The sequence below is a fragment of the Montipora foliosa genome, chromosome 8 (genome assembly GCF_036669935.1).
Source record: "Montipora foliosa isolate CH-2021 chromosome 8, ASM3666993v2, whole genome shotgun sequence".
NCBI lineage: Eukaryota > Metazoa > Cnidaria > Anthozoa > Scleractinia > Acroporidae > Montipora > Montipora foliosa.
The window spans coordinates 50,974,396-50,981,895 of NC_090876.1; positions in this window are offsets into that span (position 1 = coordinate 50,974,396).

Here is a 7,500-nt window from a genome sequence, read left to right on the forward strand (position 1 = left end):
CTTTATTGACAAGGGCGGTTTGGAGCTGTGAGTAGGCGTGGGATTTGTCACATATGGTTTAGGGGCCGACATATCTCTCCCTCAATGCCGTACCGGGAGGCAAGGTCGGTAGCAGAAAGCAGCGAAGGGCCAACTGCGTCCAAAAGCGATCGCACGGGCCGAAATCCCGGGATGACTCGTTTGGTACGACGCTCCAGCGCCGGTGTCTGGAGGTACTGCGTTTTTCTCTCTTGTTCAAACATTCCGTCAGCGCATGCGCAAATGTTCTGGCTCTTCGATATCTAGCCTACCAAAAAAAAAATTTACATGCTGATTTTTTTTTGTTTTGTTTTAGTACCAGCAATTGACATTTCAGTTGATTTTATAGGCATACACGTAACGTAAGAACCGTGCGTGTCTGGTCTTGTCTCAGGCAGAGGCGAGAGATGGTTTCATGCAGACTGGGACGCCTAAAATGCTCTGTTGTAAACATGGCGGTTCACGAGTGAAGTTGTCTCTCTGGCCTTTCTGTGGACGAATTCCAGGACCTACTGACACAATCTGGGCAAGTTTTGAAAGCTAAAACCTTCAATCGATGCGTTATTTTGCTGGTAGGACTGGGTGGCCCGACACTTATGAAAAAAACTATGAAATGAGAATCGGGAGTCTTCCCTTGTCATGGAATGGCCGAATTACCCAGAATTCTTTTTGGGCATGAGCGAGGCAACTTAAAAAGCACGAGACTGGCCCTCATCGAATGGCTGAAGCGAGGCCAGAGGAAAAGATTTCTAGCCAAATATTTAGGAGTAGGCCTGGTGTGTGCTGTTCACCGCGTAGAGTCTGGATTTCTAAACAAGTTTTTATCATAGAAAATTCGCGAGAAAGTTGTGCTTTCATTTCGCTGTAATCCTCGTGTCAAAGAAACGGTATAATGCCGTAAATAAGAGAATAACGTGATTTATATTTGCAGATCACCTGTCCTCATACTACTAAAGTCAAACTCTACATCTCTATGCAATAAGCGCATTCAAAATGTCCTCATATTACATTATGAAGTATTTATTTTTTTTGGAAAAAAAAGGGTTTTTCTGCTTATATGAAAGATACGTTTTCTCTCCCGTCCCCTTCTTATGCGTGATCTTCGCGGAAATTACATTCTGTTCCTCAATAAACCTGGAAGAACCAGTTATGGTCTCAGTTCTCTTTTTTCTTACGTATCAGCTAAGTTGCAGAATGCGCTACCTGATCTTATCCGTACCTATGAGTTTACTGGTTTTAAAAGAGAATCCAGGGCCGCATTTTGTACAGCGACTTTTCTTTTTAATGAATATTTCTTTAAATATTATTTATTTAGTAGGGATCTGTATATGCTATGTATTTTAGCTGTAAATGTAATGTCTCGAAGATATTAGCTCCTGTAGTTATTCGGAAAAAGCTTATGACTGTATGTATGTTACCTTTAGGATGGCGCATGCGCACACTTTGTAATCTGAGACTCAAGTGCTTACCATATGACAGAAAAAATGACTTCTCTTGAATATATAAGCCATCTAATTCTTACGCTTTATTGACAAGGGCGGTTTGGAGCTGTGAGTAGGCGTGGGATTTGTCACATATGGTTTAGGGGCCGACATATCTCTCCCTCAATGCCGTACCGGGAGGCAAGGTCGGTAGCAGAAAGCAGCGAAGGGCCAACTGCGTCCAAAAGCGATCGCACGGGCCGAAATCCCGGGATGACTCGTTTGGTACGACGCTCCAGCGCCGGTGTCTGGAGGTACTGCGTTTTTCTCTCTTGTTCAAACATTCCGTCAGCGCATGCGCAAATGTTCTGGCTCTTCGATATCTAGCCTACCAAAAAAAAAATTTACATGCTGATTTTTTTTGTTTTGTTTTAGTACCAGCAATTGACATTTCAGTTGATTTTATAGGCATACACGTAACGTAAGAACCGTGCGTGTCTGGTCTTGTCTCAGGCAGAGGCGAGAGATGGTTTCATGCAGACTGGGACGCCTAAAATGCTCTGTTGTAAACATGGCGGTTCACGAGTGAAGTTGTCTCTCTGGCCTTTCTGTGGACGAATTCCAGGACCTACTGACACAATCTGGGCAAGTTTTGAAAGCTAAAACCTTCAATCGATGCGTTATTTTGCTGGTAGGACTGGGTGGCCCGACACTTATGAAAAAAACTATGAAATGAGAATCGGGAGTCTTCCCTTGTCATGGAATGGCCGAATTACCCAGAATTCTTTTTGGGCATGAGCGAGGCAACTTAAAAAGCACGAGACTGGCCCTCATCGAATGGCTGAAGCGAGGCCAGAGGAAAAGATTTCTAGCCAAATATTTAGGAGTAGGCCTGGTGTGTGCTGTTCACCGCGTAGAGTCTGGATTTCTAAACAAGTTTTTATCATAGAAAATTCGCGAGAAAGTTGTGCTTTCATTTCGCTGTAATCCTCGTGTCAAAGAAACGGTATAATGCCGTAAATAAGAGAATAACGTGATTTATATTTGCAGATCACCTGTCCTCATACTACTAAAGTCAAACTCTACATCTCTATGCAATAAGCGCATTCAAAATGTCCTCATATTACATTATGAAGTATTTATTTTTTTTGGAAAAAAAAGGGTTTTTCTGCTTATATGAAAGATACGTTTTCTCTCCCGTCCCCTTCTTATGCGTGATCTTCGCGGAAATTACATTCTGTTCCTCAATAAACCTGGAAGAACCAGTTATGGTCTCAGTTCTCTTTTTTCTTACGTATCAGCTAAGTTGCAGAATGCGCTACCTGATCTTATCCGTACCTATGAGTTTACTGGTTTTAAAAGAGAATCCAGGGCCGCATTTTGTACAGCGACTTTTCTTTTTAATGAATATTTCTTTAAATATTATTTATTTAGTAGGGATCTGTATATGCTATGTATTTTAGCTGTAAATGTAATGTCTCGAAGATATTAGCTCCTGTAGTTATTCGGAAAAAGCTTATGACTGTATGTATGTTACCTTTAGGATGGCGCATGCGCACACTTTGTAATCTGAGACTCAAGTGCTTACCATATGACAGAAAAAATGACTTCTCTTGAATATATAAGCCATCTAATTCTTACGCTTTATTGACAAGGGCGGTTTGGAGCTGTGAGTAGGCGTGGGATTTGTCACATATGGTTTAGGGGCCGACATATCTCTCCCTCAATGCCGTACCGGGAGGCAAGGTCGGTAGCAGAAAGCAGCGAAGGGCCAACTGCGTCCAAAAGCGATCGCACGGGCCGAAATCCCGGGATGACTCGTTTGGTACGACGCTCCAGCGCCGGTGTCTGGAGGTACTGCGTTTTTCTCTCTTGTTCAAACATTCCGTCAGCGCATGCGCAAATGTTCTGGCTCTTCGATATCTAGCCTACCAAAAAAAAAATTTACATGCTGATTTTTTTTGTTTTGTTTTAGTACCAGCAATTGACATTTCAGTTGATTTTATAGGCATACACGTAACGTAAGAACCGTGCGTGTCTGGTCTTGTCTCAGGCAGAGGCGAGAGATGGTTTCATGCAGACTGGGACGCCTAAAATGCTCTGTTGTAAACATGGCGGTTCACGAGTGAAGTTGTCTCTCTGGCCTTTCTGTGGACGAATTCCAGGACCTACTGACACAATCTGGGCAAGTTTTGAAAGCTAAAACCTTCAATCGATGCGTTATTTTGCTGGTAGGACTGGGTGGCCCGACACTTATGAAAAAAACTATGAAATGAGAATCGGGAGTCTTCCCTTGTCATGGAATGGCCGAATTACCCAGAATTCTTTTTGGGCATGAGCGAGGCAACTTAAAAAGCACGAGACTGGCCCTCATCGAATGGCTGAAGCGAGGCCAGAGGAAAAGATTTCTAGCCAAATATTTAGGAGTAGGCCTGGTGTGTGCTGTTCACCGCGTAGAGTCTGGATTTCTAAACAAGTTTTTATCATAGAAAATTCGCGAGAAAGTTGTGCTTTCATTTCGCTGTAATCCTCGTGTCAAAGAAACGGTATAATGCCGTAAATAAGAGAATAACGTGATTTATATTTGCAGATCACCTGTCCTCATACTACTAAAGTCAAACTCTACATCTCTATGCAATAAGCGCATTCAAAATGTCCTCATATTACATTATGAAGTATTTATTTTTTTTGGAAAAAAAAGGGTTTTTCTGCTTATATGAAAGATACGTTTTCTCTCCCGTCCCCTTCTTATGCGTGATCTTCGCGGAAATTACATTCTGTTCCTCAATAAACCTGGAAGAACCAGTTATGGTCTCAGTTCTCTTTTTTCTTACGTATCAGCTAAGTTGCAGAATGCGCTACCTGATCTTATCCGTACCTATGAGTTTACTGGTTTTAAAAGAGAATCCAGGGCCGCATTTTGTACAGCGACTTTTCTTTTTAATGAATATTTCTTTAAATATTATTTATTTAGTAGGGATCTGTATATGCTATGTATTTTAGCTGTAAATGTAATGTCTCGAAGATATTAGCTCCTGTAGTTATTCGGAAAAAGCTTATGACTGTATGTATGTTACCTTTAGGATGGCGCATGCGCACACTTTGTAATCTGAGACTCAAGTGCTTACCATATGACAGAAAAAATGACTTCTCTTGAATATATAAGCCATCTAATTCTTACGCTTTATTGACAAGGGCGGTTTGGAGCTGTGAGTAGGCGTGGGATTTGTCACATATGGTTTAGGGGCCGACATATCTCTCCCTCAATGCCGTACCGGGAGGCAAGGTCGGTAGCAGAAAGCAGCGAAGGGCCAACTGCGTCCAAAAGCGATCGCACGGGCCGAAATCCCGGGATGACTCGTTTGGTACGACGCTCCAGCGCCGGTGTCTGGAGGTACTGCGTTTTTCTCTCTTGTTCAAACATTCCGTCAGCGCATGCGCAAATGTTCTGGCTCTTCGATATCTAGCCTACCAAAAAAAAAATTTACATGCTGATTTTTTTTTGTTTTGTTTTAGTACCAGCAATTGACATTTCAGTTGATTTTATAGGCATACACGTAACGTAAGAACCGTGCGTGTCTGGTCTTGTCTCAGGCAGAGGCGAGAGATGGTTTCATGCAGACTGGGACGCCTAAAATGCTCTGTTGTAAACATGGCGGTTCACGAGTGAAGTTGTCTCTCTGGCCTTTCTGTGGACGAATTCCAGGACCTACTGACACAATCTGGGCAAGTTTTGAAAGCTAAAACCTTCAATCGATGCGTTATTTTGCTGGTAGGACTGGGTGGCCCGACACTTATGAAAAAAACTATGAAATGAGAATCGGGAGTCTTCCCTTGTCATGGAATGGCCGAATTACCCAGAATTCTTTTTGGGCATGAGCGAGGCAACTTAAAAAGCACGAGACTGGCCCTCATCGAATGGCTGAAGCGAGGCCAGAGGAAAAGATTTCTAGCCAAATATTTAGGAGTAGGCCTGGTGTGTGCTGTTCACCGCGTAGAGTCTGGATTTCTAAACAAGTTTTTATCATAGAAAATTCGCGAGAAAGTTGTGCTTTCATTTCGCTGTAATCCTCGTGTCAAAGAAACGGTATAATGCCGTAAATAAGAGAATAACGTGATTTATATTTGCAGATCACCTGTCCTCATACTACTAAAGTCAAACTCTACATCTCTATGCAATAAGCGCATTCAAAATGTCCTCATATTACATTATGAAGTATTTATTTTTTTTGGAAAAAAAAGGGTTTTTCTGCTTATATGAAAGATACGTTTTCTCTCCCGTCCCCTTCTTATGCGTGATCTTCGCGGAAATTACATTCTGTTCCTCAATAAACCTGGAAGAACCAGTTATGGTCTCAGTTCTCTTTTTTCTTACGTATCAGCTAAGTTGCAGAATGCGCTACCTGATCTTATCCGTACCTATGAGTTTACTGGTTTTAAAAGAGAATCCAGGGCCGCATTTTGTACAGCGACTTTTCTTTTTAATGAATATTTCTTTAAATATTATTTATTTAGTAGGGATCTGTATATGCTATGTATTTTAGCTGTAAATGTAATGTCTCGAAGATATTAGCTCCTGTAGTTATTCGGAAAAAGCTTATGACTGTATGTATGTTACCTTTAGGATGGCGCATGCGCACACTTTGTAATCTGAGACTCAAGTGCTTACCATATGACAGAAAAAATGACTTCTCTTGAATATATAAGCCATCTAATTCTTACGCTTTATTGACAAGGGCGGTTTGGAGCTGTGAGTAGGCGTGGGATTTGTCACATATGGTTTAGGGGCCGACATATCTCTCCCTCAATGCCGTACCGGGAGGCAAGGTCGGCAGCAGAAAGCAGCGAAGGGCCAACTGCGTCCAAAAGCGATCGCACGGGCCGAAATCCCGGGATGACTCGTTTGGTACGACGCTCCAGCGCCGGTGTCTGGAGGTACTGCGTTTTTCTCTCTTGTTCAAACATTCCGTCAGCGCATGCGCAAATGTTCTGGCTCTTCGATATCTAGCCTACCAAAAAAAAAATTTACATGCTGATTTTTTTTTGTTTTGTTTTAGTACCAGCAATTGACATTTCAGTTGATTTTATAGGCATACACGTAACGTAAGAACCGTGCGTGTCTGGTCTTGTCTCAGGCAGAGGCGAGAGATGGTTTCATGCAGACTGGGACGCCTAAAATGCTCTGTTGTAAACATGGCGGTTCACGAGTGAAGTTGTCTCTCTGGCCTTTCTGTGGACGAATTCCAGGACCTACTGACACAATCTGGGCAAGTTTTGAAAGCTAAAACCTTCAATCGATGCGTTATTTTGCTGGTAGGACTGGGTGGCCCGACACTTATGAAAAAAACTATGAAATGAGAATCGGGAGTCTTCCCTTGTCATGGAATGGCCGAATTACCCAGAATTCTTTTTGGGCATGAGCGAGGCAACTTAAAAAGCACGAGACTGGCCCTCATCGAATGGCTGAAGCGAGGCCAGAGGAAAAGATTTCTAGCCAAATATTTAGGAGTAGGCCTGGTGTGTGCTGTTCACCGCGTAGAGTCTGGATTTCTAAACAAGTTTTTATCATAGAAAATTCGCGAGAAAGTTGTGCTTTCATTTCGCTGTAATCCTCGTGTCAAAGAAACGGTATAATGCCGTAAATAAGAGAATAACGTGATTTATATTTGCAGATCACCTGTCCTCATACTACTAAAGTCAAACTCTACATCTCTATGCAATAAGCGCATTCAAAATGTCCTCATATTACATTATGAAGTATTTATTTTTTTTGGAAAAAAAAGGGTTTTTCTGCTTATATGAAAGATACATTTTCTCTCCCGTCCCCTTCTTATGCGTGATCTTCGCGGAAATTACATTCTGTTCCTCAATAAACCTGGAAGAACCAGTTATGGTCTTAGTTTTCTTTTTTCTTACGCATCAGCTAAGTTGCGGAATGCGCTACCTGATCTTATCCGTACCTGAGTTTACTGGTTTTAAAAGAGAATCCAGGGCCGCATTTTGTACAGCGACTTTTCTTTTTAATGGATATTTCTTTAAAGATTATGTATTTAGTATGTAT